We start from the raw sequence: 23,357 nt of genomic DNA, 5'->3' as shown, positions 1-23,357 counted from the left end.
CAGCAAGTGAAGACAGAGGAAAAGAGATCTCCACAGTGGTCTTCAATTCCAGCAAGGGTAAAGCTTCCATCTCCAGTAAATAATTGGGCAATTATTTAGACATTATTCTAGCTTCTCTGACCATTAAGGGTGTTTTATTTTTCTTCATTAGGCTTCTCATACTTTCACAGGTTAAACTTCTCAAATTCTAATCACCTGTGAACGTTGTTAAAATGCAGATTCCAAGCCAGCAGGTCTGGGGAGGGGCCTGAGATTCTGCATTTCTAACACACTCCCAGGTGGTGTGGATGCTTTTGGACCAAGGACACACTTGGACAGGTGACTGAGGTGGTAAAGTGTTAGATTGGTCACCTTTTCTGGATAACCGACCTACCGACTGCTCTACTTCAAGTTATTTATGTTATAAAAGGTGCATAATTTAGAAATGTCAACTGATTCAGGGAATATTCTTCCTGTGAGTCGAGTCCAATATAGAGAGTTGAGTCCAATATAGAGGCAGCCCTCTGAAAATGTCATTGAAACACACATTTTCCATTGGGCAACCAACCCATTAGTCTAGCCTTCTGACTAGAAAATGTTTCATTCTTTGGATTAACATGAAAAATATGAACATTATCTCCTCCCTAAAACCCCAGGGACCTGTATACAGGAAATAGAGGCCCCATGCATCACCATCCTGGCCTTCTGGTGGACTTAAACTTGAGGCAATAGCAGGTTTGGGTCTCTCTACCCAGGACACTTGTTTTTGGAGTTTAGCTTCTAATTCTCTGTGTGCAAGAGTCTGACCAATTTTTTCTCCTGACTGTGGTTTTCAGGAACACAGGGTTTTTTTGTTTTGTTTTGCTTTGTTTTCTGCTTATTGGTTTGTTGATTTCTAAAAGCAATCTTTGTTCCATCAATCACATACCAGGAAGACATATTATTTTTATCACATAAAGAAGGCAGATACTGAAACTCAGAGCAGATTTATGTGTTGTTGGGTTTATCTATCTGTAGGGGTACCAGAACTCAACCAGCCTGCAGGGTTGACTAGCTAGGAGTGAAGTGGACAGTAATCGTCAAACTATAGTGAGGAGGCTGGGGAGAATGTTAGGAGACAGTGAAGTTATTGGTGTTCTGAGCCCTGTTTGTACTCAGCAAATATTGAAATACCAGTTTTCAAAAATAATTGGTCCTTAGGAATAGAGAATGGATAAATAAACAGAAAATGGTCTTGGAAACATAACACAGAGACTATTTACTGGCCACTGAAGACAAAATTGACCAAAAATGCAAAGGAAATTGGAGGGGAGTTGGGGAGTGAAAAGAAAATGTCCTCTTCCCAAAGAAGGGGAACAAAAGGAAAAAAAAGTTAAGGCCAGAGAATTTTTGACCAAGAGAGAGAGAGGGAAACCTGCATTCTATGTGATTCTGCAGTTTGTGTGAGACTCCAGGAAGCCAGACCTTCGGTACACTGGCTTGGCCCTAGGGTGTGCCATCAATTTTATTGATGACTACGACTCATTTTAGCCCAGAAAACTGTTGAATTCAGGAGGAAGGAGAGTGTTACCAGATTTACACCTGGCGAAATTGCACCTTATTTCCCCATCATACCCCCCACCCCTCCATTCATCAGATTCTTTAAAACTTAACATGATACTGCTTTCCTTCATTCACTTAAAAAAATTGTTTTGGCTCACAAAAATCTTCGTAAAGGCCATGTTTTCAATAATACTTTTGTTTTAGACACTGACTTGTCAGATTGCTGAGACACAAAAGCAAACGTTCCGTTTAAAAAATGTTTTTCTGGGCTCTTCTTCATCTGGTCTTTGTCTGATGTCCATCCAACCCTCGGTGTTAAAGGTCACCTCAGAAAGGGCTGGCCACTTTCTCTCCTTGTGCTGAGCTGCTACTGTATGGGGATTTCTCGCCCTCCTCCCTCCTCCTCAGTCTCCACCACCGCTGAGCCATACAACCACAACCACCAGTGATTCAGTGCCTCACTTCTACCCAAGGGACTCTATAAAGCCTGGGCTGCTGGGAAGAAGTTAGGGGGATGCGGCTGGAGGGGAGTTACCTACCTCCACAGCCACTGTAACAAGGCCTTTCCCCGGGACCTGGGATGGATGATTGAGACACACTTTCAGCTCTTCCCCTCCACTCTCTTCTTTTTATTTATTTAGTTATTTATTTTTGGCTGCGTTGGGTCTTCATTGCTGCACGCGGGCTTTCTCTAGTTTTGTCGAGCGGGAGCTACTCTTCATTGCTATGTGCGGGCTTCTCACTGCTGTGGCTTCTCTTGTTGCAGAGCACGGGCTCTAGGCGCACGTGCTTCAGTAGTTGTGGCACGCAGGCTCAACAGCTGTGGTGCACGGGCTTAGTTGCTCCGTGGCATGCAGGATCTTCCCGGACCAGGGCTCGAACCCATGTCCCCTGCATTGGCAGGCAGGTTCTCAACCACTGCACCACCAGGGAAGCCCCCCTCCACTCTCTTCTTATTAACTATCTCCTTCTCCAGAGATTCCTTTCCTACACCTTCACAGGCATCCTCAGATTCAGAAAGTGGAAACTCACCACTTTTTTTTTTTCAGTTAGACATTGGATTATTTATTTTATAGTAGAACATACCTTTTCCACCTCCTCTTTTGTTTCTAACTCAACAACATAGCTTAGAGATCTTTCAATATTAGTGTATGAAGAAGAGCTTCCTCCTTCTATTTAAAGGCTTTGTGGATGAATTCTAATTCGTTTAACAATCTTCTGTTGATAACATGTTGATAGCATTATAATATTTAACTCTTATTTTAGATACTCAGTATTGTCTAGGTTCTGGGGATACATTGATGAGGACAAAAAATAAAAGAGCATATTTCCTCTCCTCATGGAACTTGAATTCAATGAGATAGACATTAATAAAAGACCTACTCAAATAAATGTAGAATCATAACACTGATAAGTGCTGAGAAGAATCTAATAGCGGGAATTTATATAGTCAGGGAGTAAAAGATAGCTTTTCCAAAAAAGTGGTAATTGAACTGATATCTAAAGAAAGAACTCACCACTTCTGTTTCTTTCCACCATGCCATTAAGAGGATTAATGAACGGAAGTTGCTAGCATTTCTCCTCCCTCTGTCTGCCCACATGAGGGGTTTCTGACTTAGGCCTCTCCTATAGCTTCCTCCCACAATCTCTGAGGATGTGGCATGTGATTGCAGCAGGTGGGAGATGTAAGGGAGGATTTTGAAGAGGTATTGTTGGGACATTTTTAGGTTCAAAAATTATGTCTGATGACCTGGACTTTGTTCTTGTAACAAAGATAAAGCTTAAGGAAAATACTTAAGGACTGAACTATACATGGGTTATAGCCCCAAAATATTAAATCAATTCTTCCTGTACCTAGACAGCTAACATTTTCATTTACCCATTCTTTTGCCTTCCTAAACTGGACCTAGAAAAGACTTGAACATGAGAACTTAAGAAGGCACTTTTTAATGCTCTGCGCATTTTCCCATTGAAGGCTACCTGTGTTCCTCAGAGACGGGGGTGGAAATGAGGGGGAAACCGAGGCTGTTGGAAGCAACAGAAGGTGGAGGTTGAAAGGGATACTGGCTCTTTGCAGTTATCCCTGCAAGGGTGTGAATGGACACCCATAGGCCTAGGAGACCTAGGCCTAAACCTTTTGAGGAGGCTTATACTGGCAGGAGAGCCTGATTTCCTGACATCTCTGTACATCTGGCTTGAATTTAAAAAAGTAAAACTCCTCACCTGCTCATTTGTTCTTTGCTCAGCAAGTGAGACCCGAGTCGTTGGCAGCCAAATGCCTCCTCCTCAGGTGGCCTCCAGCCTCACAGTTAGTCCTGACTTTGATTGCTGGGCAAAGAACAGCAAAGAAAAACCCTGGGCCTAGGTAGAAATCTCTTTTGTTTTTTCAAAACATTTATCATGTGTATAGCTATATGGATAGAACCCTTGGAATATCTGCCTCATAATTCCAGTAGAGAACCCAAGTGTGGCACATTGGTTTGTGTGTGTATCAGAATCTTTACAAATATCAATTGGGTTTAATTTAGAACATTCATTTGGAAGCCTTTTAAAAATACTGCCAGTTATTTAGGGTTAGGAATTACAGCCAAGCATGAGAAGAAAAGTAGATTATTTATTTAATTGTATAATTATTGGGCATCTACTCTACAGTAGGAGCAATAGTAGAAGCAGTTTTTCAGGAGGGAACTTCAAGGAGTCTCCACGTAGGAGGGCCTCTGATCCTCTGATTGAAAGTATTACCATGTTTGACCTACACACATACGGGTGGCTGAGTGAAAAATGGAAGGTGATATCCCAGAATGACAAGAGGGCATACACAGGACTAGATTGGAGATAGTTCAATACAGCTACCAGAGTATTCCATTTTTTTCATTTATCATAAGTGTTTTCAACAAGCAATTATTCAGCACCTGTTAAAGGGCAGGTACTGTGCTAAGTATTGAAGATAAGAGAAGAATTAAATATGGTGTCTGCAGAGGGCATACACAGCCTAGTAACAACAAGTAAACAAATGTTACCAAACGACAAGATAAGCTACATCTACCATGGAATCACGGATAGGAGAAAGAAGGAGAGAACGCTACCTTGGAAGACCCAGTGTAAACGGTGGACAGGTCCAGATGGCTTCCCAAAGATAGCAGCCCCTGAATTAAAACTTGAAGAACGAGTAGCACTACTTCAGGGGCTGTCCAAGGGTGGGAGTGGTGGAGGTAGAGGGTATTCCATGTGAAAGAAACAGCAAGTACCAAGGTGCAATTTTATCAGCCTGACATGTTATTCAACAAGGAACATCACACATATATTTGCATATACTTTATTTTCAAGTAAAAATAGGGACTCGTATTTCTCCAGTACCACGTCTTCCACATTGTTAAGACTCTCACCATCTCCCTGTTAGGAAAAACAAGCACATACTCAAATAAAATAGTGACTAGATTAATTAGGGCAAAGATAATTAAAAGCTGAAGATCCAAAACTGTCTTGTAAACTAATTTCTCCCATTCCTGAAAGGGCTTATTTGAAAGCTAAAGGATATGTTGTGGTTGCTTGTGTTTTTATTAAAGACACAAGAAAAGGGACTTTTTTCCCAAGTAAAAACAGGGTTTAAATTTACAATTTACTTTATCATCATCAAGCATCATGCCTGTGCATCTGGTGCCCCTGGGCTGCTGCAGCCCAGACGTCACCCCATAGGAATGGAGGTGCCTTGAGGGAGCTACGAGTCCTGCCCAAGATCTTGTAAAATAGAAGGTGGCAAGTCACCTGTCTGCAGGAGGAAACTCTGAGCCCTTTATCCGCCATGGAATACAAATTTCCACAGTTAGAGCCTCTCAGTAACGTGCACTACGTTCTATAAAGAAGCAAATGCGAATTGAAAGAACACATTAAGAAATTAATGTCCATGAACACATTAGCATGGATTTTCAAAAATCTTTTTAAGATTCAACAGCCATTTGTTTGGCTACCTGCTGTGTAACAGCCTTCCAAGTCGGTGTTGTTATCCTCATCTCACAGAGAAGGAGACTGAGTTTCTGAGAAGCTGAGCTGTCCTAGTTTAAACAGCTACTAAATAGCAGCGCTTGGAGTTGAACCCAGAGTTTATGACGAGTCAAATGCTCTTTCCCCTATATTCAGTTCTCACCTTTAAACTCAGAAAGCAGGATCCTAAGGAATGGAATTCAAGATTAAATCATTTTTATAAGATGAGAAGTGATAAGGACATTTTTAATCCATGAGATACCACCAGGGTGGGCTGACCCAGGTGAGCTGCTGCAGGGCTGGGCATGGGCCACTTGTAGGAGAGCTATGAAGGGCTGGAGAGCAATAGCAGAACCTGCCTGTCCAGGTGGTAAGTGGGAATGAGCTGGGAAGGAGTGGAGCCCAGGCATTTCACCCCATGAGGGGTTCAGCTCCAGGTGAGGGGTGCTGGTACAGCAGGGACGTAACTGAGCCTGATCCAGTCTCACTGGCACTTTGCTGCCTGTGCTTTTCATTCAAAGCTCTTGATTCCCTAGCAGGGGCAGAAACGTTCACTCTGCAAGCACTCTGTTGGATACCATTTCAACAAAAACAAGAAAGCATTATGCAAGGAAAACATTTTCCCCTGAGTTTCTTCTCAAATATGTGTGTATATGTGGGAGAGAGAAATATGTGAGAAGAACAGAAAAATGTAAGTAAACAGTGCAAATCAAACCAGTAGGCGAGCTTGCACATCCCAAGATGGCAAGGAGCAAAAAGGAGTTATTTCAGCTTTATATTGTTCTCTCTGAATGTTTCTTTTTTGTTCTTAGTCAGAGGCTTGTAAACTTGCCAATTCCTAAGAAATGGCTTAGCTGGACTGCGCTTTTGTTTCCTTCTTCTTAGCTTCAGTCATTCTCTTCTCCCGTTTAACTCCCCATAACCTATTCGATGTTCAACTTCTGTGGCTTGAACTTTCCATCACCATCTGGATCCTTCAGTCATCACTGAACATGATTAGCTGCTTAATTCTTACCCCTTGAGAATGTTACATCCACATTGTGACATGTGGACCTACTAACCCCGCCACTGTTTATTCAATTAATCATTTTTCTGTCTTTATCTGCAAGTGGATAAGGCCACCTTGCCATAGAAAACATGTTCTTTCTGAACTTGTCTGCATCCTTAATACCAGGGATATAGCTTTCTAAAATGGAGAAATGTGTTGATAAATAAAAAGACTTGACTGGAAGCAAAATTCTCTTTCAAAATACGGGGTGCATCTCAGTTCAGACTAATATAGCAGAATTCACAGACACAAATGCAGAGGGGGATGCAGTAGGGGATGTAAAGATTGAAGCCAGCTAGATGTAAGAGTAGCTCAGACTGTGGTCAGGTAGGGAAGCAGGCAGCCACCGCTCAGTTCCAATGGGTTGCTTCCATGAGGGGAACGTGGTCCAACGTTGCTAGATCTTCTTATCTTCCAAGAGAAGCTCATAGTCTGAATTTTTATGTGTGATCTTCTACTGTTAGCCACTAATCCTAACAATTTTCAAGGCATTCAACTGCCTCTCAGCAGCCAGATTACAGTCTCTGTGGTAGATGAGGAATGAAATAGAGATGCCATGCTGAGATAGTGCCACTCACTGGAAAATGCCTATCATGTGTGTAGTTTGGGACCTTGCTCCTTAAGTGTGGTCCATTGACCAGCAGTATTCATACCACCTGTATTCAAATATGAATGCATTAGAATTCAGAATCTCAGGCCCCACTTGAGACCCACTGAATTAGGATCTGCATTTTAACTAGGTCCCTAAGTGATTGATCTGTGCATTACGGATTAAGAAGCATTGATATCTGTATAAGGTGATGATCAGTGTAAAGACAACTTTGATGTTCTGGAAAGGGGCTCCACCATGTTCACCCACCATGGGAGGCACCAGAAGAGGCTTATTAAGCTCAAGGAGCTACAGACGGTAAAGCAGCTGAAGGTTGTGGTTCATTGCAGTCCTCTCTCCGTCATCCTCTTGCTCGTCCTCCTTTGCCCCATCCCGGGTCTCACCAGTTGTGGTTGGAGAAAACATGGCTGTTGCTCGCCATAGATCTCCCAGACATCCAAGCCAACAGCAAAAGAGCCACATAAAGGGCTTTAGCAACCTCCTCCACTTCCACTCTGTAATTATCTCTCCTTTTTCTCCCTCTGCCTGCTGCACATTGCCTCACGTACCATCTCTCCCTTGGTCATCATCTTGCTTGGTTTTGTTTGTTTGATTTTGTTTTGTTTCGTTTCGCCTCAGCCTTTGTCCATCACCGTTTGAGCTGACAACCGCATGCTGGACTGGTTTCCTAACCTCGACCTTGTGCTCTCTGGTGATGCTTCTTCTGAGTGTCCTTTCTCCTCTCACAGCCACGTAACAGGAGAAACTTGCCAGAGTTCAGCATAGGTTCCAGGGCTAACTGTGGCCACTCTTCGCTGCTTGGCAGGAGTCTGGAATGAGACACTTCAATTAATCTCTTCTTTTTTTTTTTTTTTTTTTTTTTTTGCGGTACACTGGCCTCTCACTGCTGTGGCCTCTCCCGTTATGGAGCACAGGCTCCGGACACGCAGGCTCAGCGGCCATGGCTCACGGGCCCAGCCACTCCACGGCATGTGGGATCTTCCCGGACCGGGGCATGAACCCATGTCCCCTGCATCGGCAGGGGGAGCCCCAACCACTGCGCCACCAGGGAAGCCCTAATCTCTTCTTTGATATGAACTGATAATTAACAAGCAATGCTTAATAAGAAACTAAGTATGTGGGTTTTTTGTTTTCTGAAAAATATTGATATTTGAGTCTTGAAGGAAAAACACCATTTCTCTTTTGCAAATAACTCAAAGCAACACCTATGTCAACTCCAGCCAAGTTGCTATGTGGTGGCTTTGTGTGCAGTAACAGAAAATGACTTACTCTTTGGGGTATAAACTTCACATTTTGAAAACACATTTAACTGAAGATATTCTCTTTGACAATCTCCTTGTGAAAAGTATCCTGCCAAACAATTTTTTGATGTCATACCTCCCCCAAATTTTCTATGACAATTAGAGGACAGTCAATGCTGCCCTCACTTCTTGGCCTTGTAGTGTGGAAGTTTTTGGTTTGTGATGGCTCTGGTCAGTCTGACTGGGGCTCTTTCATTCCTGCCTTGGCCTTCCTCTCTACCTATCCCTCTTCCCCACTCTTACCAACCTTCTTATTTGATAAATAATTACTGAGCACCTATGTGTAAGTGTCCTAGGGATTTGGGGATGGCTAATACAGGATGGTCCTTACCCTCATTCTAGCAGGAAAGACAGATATTAGACAGTCTATTATACAATTAATCATTTAATTCTATGGTGAGTGCTGTGAAGAAGAGAAGGCATGACAAAAGCTTCTATTAGGCAGATCTGACTCTTGCAGGAGGGTCCAGAATAGTTTCACTGAAAGAGTGATGTTTGAGGACTATTTAAAAGATGTGGGCGGGGCAGAGAAAAGACATAAGGGGTAGTCTGGTTTCCCAGGGCTGGTAATAGTGGGGCACAATTATCTGAGGGGGGAAGTGATGGAGAGGTATTAGAACCTGAAGAGATCTGTGTGGACAGGACCAACTGAATTTAGGTGTGACCTTTATTGAAGGACAAAGAGCACATATAGACCCTGAAGGGAGAGAACTGAAAGCATAAAGAATAAATACCCCAACCGTATGCTTGTCTGCCACTCTGACCTCCTGCCAGTGTCCCTTCACCCCTTTGACCTGTTGGTCAAATCGAACCAAAATCCAGAGGATAGGAGAGCTCACTGATAGAGCTCATACACATCAGCCTCCTGGAGCACAGAGCAGGGTGGAAAGGATGGAGAATGGACCTGGAAAGGAATAGCCACCACAAGTATTCTGGCATTTAATCTAAGAGCAATGGGAAGTCACGAAAAGGCTTTGAACATGGAGCTATATGGTCAGATTTGTGTTTTACAATGATTCTGGCTACACATTGGTGGGAAGTGAAGGGATACAGGGAGACAGTTTCAGCAAGCATAGAGATATCTGGAGGAGATGTGGCCTAGGCTAGACAGAGGTATTTGAAACCAACTCAAGAGGCAAAAGAGCAGTTTAGTGATAGATTGCCTACAGGGAGGGGCATGGGGAGGAGGTGGAGATACATCTAAGATGACCTCCAGTCTTCTGGGTAGGAGTTGCTGCCTTTGCTGAAGAAAAAAGAAAAAGAAAAAAGTCACTGGAATAACCTCAGGGTTCTGGAGAAGATCCTATGTTCAGACTCAAAGCTAGTGAGTTTGAGGTGCCTACAGGTCCTCCTAGAAGCCAGAACTGGAACCTGGGTATTAGATAAGGTAGAGAGGCTGCTAGACATCCTATTCAGTGTCATCTGGGAAATAAAAATGAGTTGTTCCCCAGTCTTGGGGAATTCAATGAGTTTTGTGAATGTCTCCTCCCATCTCCTGGGAAGGTTGAGGTATTTGACACAGGCAAGGATAACTTCATCTGTTTGCATTCTATTCCAAAATAAGCATTTGTGAAGGAGCTACTGTCAAGTTAGGAAAAGAGTGCTGGTTAATAAAATCAGTTCCTGGTGCCAGACTTTAGGTCCTGTCAAATCTGTCTTTATTTTTACTTTGATAACTGACTGAATGCTGGAAAGTATTGTCAATTATGAAGTTTCCCATCTTCCTCTCTTGGTCTTTGCTTTTATTTTATTCTTCAGATCTTTATAAAATCATGAAATTTTAGAGTTTGAAATCACCTTAAAATTTATTTAGCTCCACCCCCTAAATTCACTCCCTCAAGTACACCTGTATCCTTTTCATATAATAAGCCAGCATCCTTTTTGTAGAATACTTAAGGGATGCTTAAATTCCTACAGGGAAGGAAACTCACTGCTTCCCACCAGAGTGGATTCCTACCACACTGTGGACAGTTCTTCAATAGGCTGATCTGACTCTTTGTAATGTCCTGGTTGTCTGGAGGAACATGGATTAAATTCTCTTTCTTCCTTCCAATGACTACCCTCCAATTCTAAACTCTGGGTACCATGTTGCTTCTTGGCCTTCTCTCAGGTGGCAAACCCAGCTCTACATCTCCTGCCCATCTAACATGTCTCTAACCCCTCAGTATCTTAAGAGCCATTTTCCAATGGGGTGTTTTGAATAAGAAAATATTTTAGCTGAGATCAGACCAATTTTGAATACAGTGGTGTTAGTATGTCTCAAGGTCTGCACAAATATACTTTCATCGATACAGATATCTTTCCCCTCCACTACTTCTTTTGCCATAGATCTGTCTTATCATCTTCTCTTGTCACGTCACTAGCTTTGGGAATTTTGTGATGTTTGTTTGAATATTTTCATTATGTGGCTGAATAAACCTATTAAGCTATTCGTGACCTCCTGGCAAGCTTCTCTTCACCATCTTCTGCTTGGCTACTTGCCTGTTTTTTCAGGGGGGCCCAAAATTGGATGCAGTGGGGTCAGGGAGGTGGTCTCTCAGTTGTGTGCTGTGCTGACAACACTAGATCTGGTTGAAGAATCATTTAAAGGAGTAATCTCTTTGCCAATGAGGTCTTGGCAAATGTCTATAATGAAATTAGATGAAAACGTATGTTTCTATGTTGAAAACAACCTATTAAAGGCTTCTCTTGATAACTCCAAATCTGAGCCTTTCTCAATTTGTTGATTCTTTGAGGGAGGTGGTCTCATAGGCTAAATGGCCTTTTGTGTTTCTCAACAAAAGTAAGAGCTGGAATAACTAAATAAGCCCTTGGGTCATTCAGTAGTGGTTCTCTAGTAATAATATTGTACAAAAGGAGGACTATTATTATACCCATTTTATGGACAAGGAAACTGAGGAAAGGATGAGACAGACAAGTTACCTAAAGTCAAAGAGCTAGAAAGCAGCAGAGGCATCTACCATAACAGACTTTAACAATCCGTTTACTTCTCTACATACCTGAGTAGACTCCTCATTATCTTTTTTTTCCATTTTATGCCTAGCACCTAGCAGGGTTCTGGGTAGATAGTAGGCACTCAATTAAAAATGTACTGTATGGTTTAATAAATAAACTGGATTCTTACCTCTCCCTCTGAGCCTCATTTTCTATAAAGAAGAAAGCATTTACTCCTTCTATTGATATGTTGAGTTTTTAAAGATGAAATTATGCTTGATAATAACAGGTGCTTTGTTCTTCAGAGGTATAGAGTTAAGAAATTAAATCATTAACTATTGGCCCATTTACTTGGGTGAGTCCTCTGCAGATGGTTCATACCACCATGTCTGTCTTAAAGCTGAATTAAAAGCCCATTCAATTCAAATCACATGGGGACACGCCCAACTGTCTACATTTCAGTTCAGTGCCTAATAGTGTAAAGCAGTCTGTATGTCGGGTAGGATGGGGGTTAGTAGACAATAAGTAGGGACATAGATGAAGAGTAGTTATATCAATTGTCTGGTGCTGTGTAGACCAGACAGGTGGGTAATTGTCAGAAATGTTCCTGTAGGTTGGTCAGGCTGGCCCCAGGTAGATCTAGCCCTGGAGTCTGGTCATTTAATATTCTGACAGGGACACTTGGGAGTAACAAGATTTAACAAACCAAATGGCCTTTTTTTGAAATGCTTGTGTTGCTGGGTTGATGGGGAGCAGCAATAGTGATCTCAAGGCTCAGGATCTATAGGGGAATACATAATTTCTTTATGGCACTAAGTATTTTATTGTTTTCTTGTTCTCTAAATCATTTGGGTGATTTTTTTTCTATATTTGATTAGTTGGTAAACTCTTATTAGTAGAGAAGCCCACGAGAACAATCTGTCTCTGGGCTCTGATAATTGATTTGAAATATTCCAAAAGAAATTCACTTTGCAACTACAAAGGAATTTCAAGTAAGAAGTTGTATTACATGCATCAGAAGCAAAACAGACCACTGGAAACTCTCCATTCTAGATCAAAAAGTTTTCAAAAATATATTGACATGGTTGGAAAAGAAGAATCAGGGCAAGGAATTAATGTTTGATTTTCGTCACTCACAAGATGTATTGTTCATTCTATCTTGTCACCAATAATGATAATATATTTTAAAGCCATCAGTCAAACAGTGAATAGTGTAACATCCTACTTTGAGCTAAATATGTTTTAAACATCTACATTATTTATGAGCTTGCTACTTGCTGGAAAATTCATCTGATTGGGGAAAATCCAGAGAGTTGCATTTTCTGGTTATTTACATTCTGTTGCAACCAGCAGTTGGCTTTAGGGTTCCAAATGGTACAGCTGAAGAACATAAATATGCTTTAGGGAATATGAAAAGGGATGAGAAGTTTTCTGGGAATAATAGATTAGGCAAATTATATTCAAATCACAGGTTCTATTCCCTTTGCTGAAATCCTAGGCAGCAGAGCATCTGTGATATCTGCCAGTTCTGGTAAAACCTCTTTAGGAGAAAACTGGCGTTCCAGTCCTGGCTCCTCTACCAGCCGAGTTCAGTGTGACTTTGACCAAGTCACTAACCTAGGTGAGTCATGGTTTTTATATTTTTAAATAGGGATTCTGAGTTGAATAATTTTTTAAGTTTTTTTTTTTTTTTCCCCAGATCTAAACAACTGGTTCCAAAGTGTTTCAGTTTCACATCTGAGGAAAAATGGTGGAGCAAATGCTGTGAGGTGGTAATAGGCTGCTAAGCTCCTTGGGACGGTTACCTCATCTGTGAAAGTAGGATAATGGAGCTTGACTTTATCCACCTCCCAGGAGGGGGGAGAGCAAGTGAGGCAACAGTCATGCATGTGTTTTTAAAGATGAAAAGTAGTGGTTAAGGGCCTAACTATACAGGGCAGCAGGCTCCTCTCTTGCTGCTTTAGCCGGGATGAATTTCATAGTTAGAGATATTTTGTACAAGCTCATTTGTTATTAATCAAAGATTATATGTATATATGTGTATACATATGTGTGTGTGCATGTGTGCATTACACATGCACACACACGTACATACACGTATTTGCACTGCCAATCAGAGCTTCTGAGCTGATATAGTTCAGCCCAAAGCAAAGAAATGTTTTTTTTTATTTAACAGGCAGAGTATTCCTTTAACTAGATTATATGTATATATGTGTATACATATGTGTGTGTGCATGTGTGCATTACACATGCACACACACGTACATACACGTATTTGCACTGCCAATCAGAGCTTCTGAGCTGATATAGTTCAGCCCAAAGCAAAGAAATGTTTTTTTTTATTTAACAGGCATAGTATTCCTTTAACAGATATGCAAATTTCTGCTAAGAGTAAAAAAAAAAAAAAAAAAATTTAAAAAGAAAAGCTTGAAGATACCCTTTATCACTTTTGAAGACTCAGTAAAACTTTGCAGTGACCAGCCTCAGATGTGATGAGACCAAAGCAGTCACCCAGCTCCTTCCCTGTGTCAGTGAAGGGTGGGTCTCTGTACCTAGGACAGAAGTCTCCGCGGAGGTGTAAATCAAAGGCATAATGGAAGTCTGTTAAATTTCACATTTTACTGGGAGAGACATTCTTTCACTCCCTCTTCCCCACCTCTTTTTAAATTTTATTCTACAAAGAGCTCCAGATTGGAACTGAGAGGTAACAGTACCTTGAACCTTCATATGTTATTCAGTAAGCCTCTTCACTCCTCCACAAATCAGCAGGGAGACCAAGTCACCATGCAGTGGGTAGTAAGTATTAGGTGCTTATCTGTATGTGAACCTGTATTAATTGCATCTCAGGCAAGCTCCATGTGTGAATTCAAAGTGCTGCCTAGAGTTTACCATTAGAGCCAGAATGTATACAAGTGTCTCAGTGATTTTGCTTAGTTAGCAGCATCCTCATTTAGGGTCTCCTACTCAAAGTGTGACATGGGACCAGCAGTATCAGCACCTGGGAGCTCATCAGAAAGGCAGAATGGCAGGCCACACTCTACTGGCTGATCCTTAGGTGATTGGTCTGGACACTAGAGACATGATGTGATTTAGAACACTTGTTCTAGATCTGGCTGCATAGTGGAACAGTGGAAGACCTTAAAAAAATACTAATGCCTCTGCCCCACCTACAGAGATTCTGATATACTTGGTCTGGGATGTAGCCTGGGCATCATCATTTTCAAAGCTCCCTATGTGATTCTAATATGCACCAAAATTTGAGAACCGTTGAATTAGACTATGTAGTAATTCATAGTGGAAGAATCCATCACACTAAATTACCCAACTTTCATTGTCCACACCTCATGTGTTGCCACCCACTTGCTTTGGTGGCCCATGTTAACTTTTCCTTAGTGACCACCCCTTTACATGACTACAACTCGTGTCTGACCCCATTGGTCCTTCAAGAAATATGCACCTCCAGTGCTTTCTTCCCCCAGACCATAGTTCTCCTTTCCTCCCCTGAGCTATCCCTTTAGCTTTCTTACCAAACTTGTTATTTTTCACTTAGTAGTCCAGTTATTTACACACTTAGCTTGTCCCTTCTCTAGGAGCTATTAGCTCCTAGAGGGCAGAAGCCGTATCAGATTCATCTTTGTAACCTTTAGTATCTAGCAAGGCTGGGTGATATGTGCATAGAATGGAGATAGGAACAGAGAGGGAAGAAGGCAGAACAGTCCAGATGTGCTGTCTTTCTTCAAATTAGTCAGGTAAGATAGGCACACAAAGAACGCACGAGTGGAATGTAGGATCTGGATGAAATAAAGAAGAGAGGTTCGTTAACCACATCAAAGGGCGGACAGTGGGGATACAAGTTGAAAGAGGAATGGCAGCAAGAGAGCAGTGATTATACCCAGTAAGTATTAGGCATGGTTTTCTGAAAGGAGAAGGCAGGGTGCCCAGGTTGGAGAGAGAGCTGAGATGACTCAGAGCACTGTAAGGGCCACGCATCCCTGGCTGCTGGCGTAGGCTGACAAACTGCAAGGGAGGTTGTCATTTAGGGTACCTGATGCCTTTAGTGAGTGTGACTGACTCCCACACTGCCTTCGTTGTTCCTCTCAGTCTTCTCAAAAGCCATCCTGTTTCACCCCTGGAGGAGCCAGCATACTCCCAGAAAGTGGATCTGAGCAGACACACAATTAGGATGCCTGGTCAAGTTCTCACCTGTGTCTAGTTCACCTCTCAGTAGATCTAGATCAACTTCTTACTGCATTTCAGCATTGTGACTTCTGCTCATTCCAAATTCATGCTTGGGATTTATATCACATTTCCTCCAAGAACTATGAAGCACTTAACAGGAGGGAAGCTTGTTTCCCTGCAGGCAACTATGTAGGTTGCTATAGGGCCTCTGGGGAGGTCCAAGGAAGTGACAAGTTGACAGGCAAGTGAGCAGTAGAGTATGTGGAAAAACGGACTCACTTAACTTTGTTCCAAGGATCCCAAGGTCGCAAAGCCTCAGACCCCAGCCATGGTTAAAAAACAGTGTATTTCATCACAACCTCCTCTCTGCACCCTTTCCATTCTTGAAAAGACAGGGTGACCATGTTTTCTTCTAGGCCCACAGGAAGCCTGATATAGAACTGACTTAAAGGGAAAATCATGGAAGGTATGGTGCTTTCCAAACCCTCTTACAGCCAAATTTGATGCCGAAAAGCAAGGTCTTCAAGGCATTCCTAACCCTTAAAAAGCTGGTCCCATTATGTATCATGCCAAAAACATTCTTTCAGAAACAAAGAATATAGTAATTGACTTTTAAAATTTGGGAAGCCAAGGCAAAGATATCTTAAATTTTCTACACAGTGTCCTATACTAAAAAGTAGAAAGGAACATACATTTAGATCTCATTTCTATCCTTAGCTGGATTTCCTTGTCTGTAATATAAGATTCCTGACGGCTGCCCAACTGGTGTGTGTGTGTGTGGTGTGTGTGTGTGTGGTGTGTGTGTGTGTGTGTGTGTGAAGATTTAAAAAATATAGAAAATGCACTCACATGGGAGCTCTACAGAGTAGGAATTCAAATGTTCATATGTTCATTGCCTTCCTCCTTCCCCCATTTTTATTCCTAATACTTTTATTCCTTAAAATCTCAGGGCCAGAGAGCCACCTACCCAATGACAGTTCAGCGCCTTGAAAAGAATTAAAGTTCCATGGGGTTGGCAGCCAAGAAGAAAGTAGGAGAGTAGAAGCCATGGGGGTACAGTTGTCTTGCTGATGGCTGTCGCAAACAAAGTTTTTGAGCGGTCAAATGTTCTGGCATAGAATTTCCCAGCCCTGACACAAGCATTTATGCCCCTGAGAGTGAACCCTCCCCTCATCTCTCCTCTTCCTCCTACCCCCACCCCCTTCCCTAACCAGCCTCCTCTTTCCACTTAGGGACAGAAAAGTTGGATACAACCTTTCCCTTCCTCTAGTCCTCTCTCCCTCTACCCCTTTCAGAGGAAAGAGGATTAAGGGCAGGCAGTCTGCACTCTTCCTAGTTGCTGGTACAAGATAATCTGATAGAGGAACTGGACAGGAGCTCACTTGTCACCATAACAAAGCGGAGTGGGGCTTCACCCGATCCCCTATTTTCTTTTAACATGCCCACAAGCCACCCAGTTGATTCCTTCACCCTCCTCTCCTCAGCTTTCACTAAAACAGAAGGAACAAAGTCTTGGGACTGGTGGGAAAACTAGAATGGGCCAAGGGGTCATCTAGTGTATGAAATCTTAGCACCTGACTCAGCTACAGCAGGACCCACAGGCTTCGTGGGCTTCTTGGGGCCGAGCAGCCCACTCTGGGTGCTGAGATAAAGGCCATAAATAGAGTCACAGTTCAGTCAGGACAAGCTTTTCCCCGCCATCTCTGCAGTGGGTGGCAGATGGCAGATGGTTTCCTGGATTGCTAAAGGAGAGGTTTCGTTTTTTGACCATTGTATTTTTATTGATCCAAGAAGAAACCACCTTCAGTAGGAACAGTTTTGCATTCTAGGGGAAGAAAATCAGTAGTTTGGGCATCTCACATATAGATGGGATATTGCTGGCAGTCTCCTTACTTGAGTGTATATTTCAGATTCATCAAATATGCCACCTTCCTCTCAAAGCCTTTCCTGAGTCCCCAAGAGAGCTGCTTCTCCTCTGTGAACTCAGTGCATTTGATCTGCAACTCATCTAGGACACGTAACAATTTCTATCATGTATTCTGCTTTTGTAGGTGACTTGTCTCTCCCTCCTGAGGATGGAAATCATGCCTGACCTATCTTTGCATTTCTCATAAGCCTTAGCAAAGGCTTTTATGATATTAAATACTATATATATAAATATATATAGAGAGAGAATTTACTATCATATATATGTATGAGTTTATATATATATTAACATATGTGTGTGTGTGTATACACACACACACACACACAAACTGAGAAACAGTGACAAAAGAGGAGAATCATTTCTTTGATACCTAGGAGCAGATGATCCTACAGACCCTTTAAGGCCCATATAGTTTCACCTAAAATCAGACTCACCGTCTCATGCCACTACTCTTGACAAAGCAGAATTCTTATTTTTTAACTCCTGTTTGTGAGCACCCATGAGATGTGAGCTTCTTCACAGCTTCTTCCCCACATCTTTAAGATCAACTCAAGTCTCACTCTAAGCCCCCTTCTGGAGACAGACCTGATTTCCCTCATAGCCAGACATCCCAAAAGGATGGGTATGTTGCCTGTCTCAATCTCCTCATTTTTTCCATGGGCTCTTCAACCCATTCTAATCTCGCTTTAGCTCCCACATTCCTAATGACATTAAATGAAAGGGCTCGTTTGGCAACATTCAATCCTATGTATCATACCCTCCTTCTGGAAACACTCTTCTCTTGACTCTTGTGACACTCTACCAGATTTCCACTCATGTCTCTGTTGACCAATTCTTTGTATCCTCTTTTCCTCATCATCTCTACCTCATCTTCAAATGCTAGAGTTCCCAGGCATCAATCGTGGGCCCTCGTCCACTTTATGTTCTCTTCACATTTTCATTCACACCCAACTCTGAATACCCAACAGGCTCACCAGCTTCTCAATCTCAACATTTCTCAAGTTGAACGTGTAATCTTTCCTATAATATAAAGTCCCCCTTTATTGTTCCCAGCTAATATAAGTGTGGACATGTGCAATCTGTACTTCTCTCCATAGGACTTAACCACAATACTGTTAAAATAATAAATTAGCTAGTAAACATCTGGCTCCGCAATAAAATATAAGCTCCCCGAGCAGAGGAATTATGTCTGTTGGTACTTATTTGTTGAATGAATGAGTTAATGAGCAAATTAATGAATGCATGAGTAAATGAATTTGGCTAGAAGACCTTCCCAATTCCATCCACCCCAACATTAATAAATTATGAGTTCTCTCATGGAAACAGAGAGAAGATAGGCGGCTGCCAGGGGCAGGGGGCAAGGGGGAGGTGGGAGAAATGAGTGAAGATGGTCAAAGGGTGCAAACTTCCAGTTATAAGATGACTGGGGATGTAATGTATATCATGGTGACTATCGTTAATAATGCTATCTTGTATATTTGAAAGTTGCTAAGAGAGTAGGTCTTAAAAGTTCTCGCCACATACAAAAATATTATAACTGTGGGGTGATGGATGCGCTAACTAACCTTATTGTGGTAATCATTTTGCAATACATACATATATCAAATCATCATATTGTATACCTTGAACTGACACCATGTTATATGTGAATTGTATCTCAGTAAAGCTGTAAAGAAAAAGAATTTATGGGGCTTCCCTGGTGGTGCAGTGGTTGGGAGTCCGCCTGCCGATGCAGGGGACGCGGGTTCGTGCCCCGGTCCGGGAGGATCCCGCATGCCGGGGAGCGGCTAGGCACATGAGCCATGGCCGCTGGGCCTGCGCGTCCAGAGCCTGTGCTCCGCGACGGGAGGGGCCGCAGCAGTGAGAGGCCAGCGTACCGCCAAAAAAAAAAAAAAAATGTATGACTTCTCTAGTGGGGTATTGCTCTTGAATGCATGCCCCAGAAAAAAAGAGAAACTGTGAGATTGAAACTATCCGTAAAATGTGAACAAATAAATAAAGATGCTTATCCAGAGGAAATGTTTGAGTATAGAAATCAGAAATTTAGGTGCAGATTATAATCTTTGTTTTGCTATCAGAGCCTGTTGGTGCTGGGCTTTCCCACTGCAGAGTGAGGTCCATGTAATGGTCTGTTTCACAAGCTTTCACAGGCAGGAATGTAGCTCTTCTGACAGTTAACAGGCCTGGTCCACACAGCTGTTTCCAAACTGACAGCAATTCCCCTTGCGTATCTCTAGCAATTCAAAAAAACTGCCTTTTCCAGTAGATCTATTCATAGCTTGATCAAGACTATTTTTAAAAAAGAAGATGTATTCTTTTTAAAAAATACTGAGAGAGACTAAGATGGCATACTTAAAAATCATCCAAGCAATTGAGCCTTCTGGAACTTTTTGTTTTGAAACATTTTTGCAACATGCCTTTAGGTGTGGAACTTTAATAGTGTGAAACAAGCTCATGAAATTTAAAATCAGTACGTGTGTCACAAACACTCAGTAAAGTGAGTATGTGGAGCACTGTGTAGGACATTTCTTCAAATTCTCTTTTACCCAATGCCTTCTATAAGTGACATGACTGCCATCCTGTGAAACTCTACTCTTTGAAGACGGGTCATGGATTTGCACCTTTGTATCCTCTGTAGCATAAGCACTCTGCTTTTTAAAGAATAGCACTAAGTGGATATTTGTTGAGATCAATGTTATCAGCAATTTTGCTTTTTATATGGCAGTTCTGCTTCTGCCCATCCCTGTGACCTGGACTGTCCCTAAGCACAGGCTGACCCCAGAAGGACATCTCACTTGGGTCCACCATCTTCACAGCGCTGCGTGCACTGGAATTCACTGGCTTCCCTCTCCCCATCGGACCACATCTTTCCTGTATCCTGAGCCATCTGAAATAGTTTCTGTGAAGTGCTGATAGAACATACCACCCTGTGAGAATGTGGTGATTGCTAATGGGTTCATTTATTTATCCTCCCAGTTAATACAGTTATAATTAGTTACAATAATGTAGCAACAATAACAATAGCTAGTTATTTAAAAAAAGTGCCTGGCACATAATAGATACACACTAATTATTGCCATTATAATTATCAGTGACAATGACCATTGTTATTGGTAATAATAACAAAATGATCATACTGAGCTCATACTGCACTGGGCTTTTTCTGTTTTTCTTGCTTTTTAAGGTATTATCTCAAGGAAGATATTGGAATTATAGTTATTTTGTGTCCAGGGGTTGATTTGGAGTAAACAAATCATTTACTTTCTTTTTTTAAAAAAACAAACTGTGTGTATAGAGGTATGTGTATATGTGTGTGCATGTGTGTGTGTGTGTGTGTACATGCACATGTGTTTCTCTTGATTTCAAAACAATTCCGAATCTCTATAGAGTGGTGGTTGTGTATGCAGGTTCTGGCATCCAACTGCCTGGGTTCAAATCCAGCTCTGTCACAAGCTAACTTCTGTGACCTTAGGCAACTTACTTAACCTCTCTGAATCCTGATTTTCACCTTTGTAAAAAGGAATAAGTATAGTACCTAACTCAAGTATTATGAAGATTCAATGACATAATGAATGTCATGTCACATAATAGCACTCACTAATGTACATTGTTATTTTTTTATTATGACTGTTATTTAGAAAGAACTGAAAAATGCAGAATAGGAAAAAAGAAAATAGTCACATGTCATTTTATAACCACTATTAACATCCCAGACTATATGCTTCTGACCTTTTTCTGTTTATATGTATGCTTAAATATATTCAATTTTTATAAAATGAAATTATTATATATTACCACTTTATAATTTGCTTTATCAATTTACTTTTCTATGCCTAATATACACTCTTGTATATAGTATTAATAGTTGCATATTAGTTCGTTATATGTGTGTTCTGTAATTTATTCACTGGTCATTTAGATTGCTTTGAATTTTTCACTCATGAATAGTAATAATCTGAAATAAACTAAATAACTTCTGGTGTGTATTCAGATTAATTTCTTGGCAAAAATTCATAGAAAATCATTTAATAAGCTACAGAATATAAAAAATTTAATACTTTTAAAATAAATTGTCCAATTGGCTTTTATAAAGACTTTAATTTTATTTTCATCAATAGTACATGAGGTTTCTAGTTTCCAAGTAATCTTCCCAAGCCTGGGTAATATATATGCATGCATATATTTTTTTTATCTTACCCAATCTAATGGCTTCTGTAGGGCAATATGGGGCAAGTCATTTTAATTCTGAGGCTCAGATTCCTAACTTGTAAAATTAACTAATGGGTATAGAATTCAGAAATATAGTCATAGGTCATAAAGTTGATACTGATTCCAGAGCCTATCCATGCTCCATATTGGAAGTGTAGTTCAAATGAGAAAGAACTGTGGTGAAGTCAGGTTAACACCAGGTGAGGCTGAAGGGATGACTCTCGGAGAGCATTTCCCTGGTAATGTTGTGACTGTCCAGAAAGTCTCAGTGTTCATCAGACATGCAGATTCTAATTCAGAGGGTGATGCGGATAACATATATAATTAAAATCTATGATTATATTTATTGCCATCTGCCTTGCTATAAACGACATGCTCCATAAGGACAGGGATCTTTGTCTTGTTCACTGATGTATTCTAAACACCTAGCACAGAGCCTGACGATAGTAGGGGTTCAGTAATAAATATCTATTGAATGAACAAGCTGAATGACTCTACTCTTAACCTGTCCAGAGGCTGCATACCCTGGTAACCAGCAGAATGCCCTCCCCAAGATAAGTGTAGGTGAGCTGCCATGATTGAGGCCTCTTCCCAGAAACAATTGCTGTGTCACATGACACAGGCTTTCTCAGATATGTTAACACTTGCAGCCTAGTTAAGCTTCAGCCTCCCCGGCTAAAATCCACACACTTCACAGCAATATTGGGTCTCTGCTCGAACCCATGTGGTTGTCTTAATAGTTCAACTCATGGGTAGTAGTATCTCCAAGTTCTTGGGGATACTCCGTTGCTGCACCTTTGTCCTATATAGAACAACCACCTTATGGACTAGTTAAGAGTATACTGTATGAGGTAACATATAATGTACAATATGGAACTGTTCATGTAGGCAATATGATGTAGGAATTAAAAGCCCGGGATCTGGAGTCAAATTTCTCAGTTCAAGTCTGGGTTCCACAATTTAATAGCTGTGTCACCTTGAGCAAGTTACTTGATCACACAGTATTCAGTTTTCTCATCTGTAAAATGCAGTTAGTACCTACCTTGTAGGATCAATGTGTGGATGAAACGAGTTAAAACATGTGAAGAAATAGATATAGAAAGTGAATATTACCTATTTTGATAATTACTATTAGCAGTCATAATCTCATTGAGAATTTACTATGTGTCAAAACCCAAATTTATATTACCTCAGATAATCCTTAAAGCAGCTCTGTAGACTAACCATAATTCTTTTCCCTACCTCAGAAGGTTTTAGTAATGCCCTAAAATCACATAACTAGTAAGTGGTAGAAACTGGATGTAAATGCATGTGTGTCTGAAATATTCTCTCATAGAGAAATTTTTCATAAGAGAATTTGAAATATCCTCATTGTCATTAAAATTTCGAATATCTGATTTCTAGTCTTTTTAGTCATGCTCACAACCCTACAACATTTTTCAAGAAACTAATTTAAATACGTGTGAATATCTAAGCAACAGTCTCTTGGTCTGAGAGTCAGTGGTTTCTAAGGACTCTTACAGTCACTTTCAGTGATTCTACCGTGGTCCAGTTCACCAATTTCTGTGTTTCCTCCACTAGGATTTAGAAAAATCAGTTAATTAAATACAATTTAAAAGCTATAGGGTGGCAAATGATGACCAAAAC

At 41.2% G+C, this 23,357-nt stretch overlaps 1 protein-coding gene across 1 annotated transcript in view; it reads left to right on the top strand.

Annotated features, from left to right (window-relative positions):
• Window positions 1-23,357, top strand: part of SLC9A9 (solute carrier family 9 member A9) — a 532,106-nt gene that overhangs the window by 127,952 nt on the left and 380,797 nt on the right. The window lies entirely within an intron of this gene.

This window comes from Neophocaena asiaeorientalis, unplaced genomic scaffold (genome assembly GCF_003031525.2).
Source record: "Neophocaena asiaeorientalis asiaeorientalis breed wild unplaced genomic scaffold, Neophocaena_asiaeorientalis_V1.1 scaffold118, whole genome shotgun sequence".
Classification (NCBI taxonomy): Eukaryota; Metazoa; Chordata; class Mammalia; order Artiodactyla; family Phocoenidae; genus Neophocaena; species Neophocaena asiaeorientalis.
Note: the sequence above shows the minus strand (reverse complement) of the source record. Positions and strands in the feature narration are given on the sequence as shown.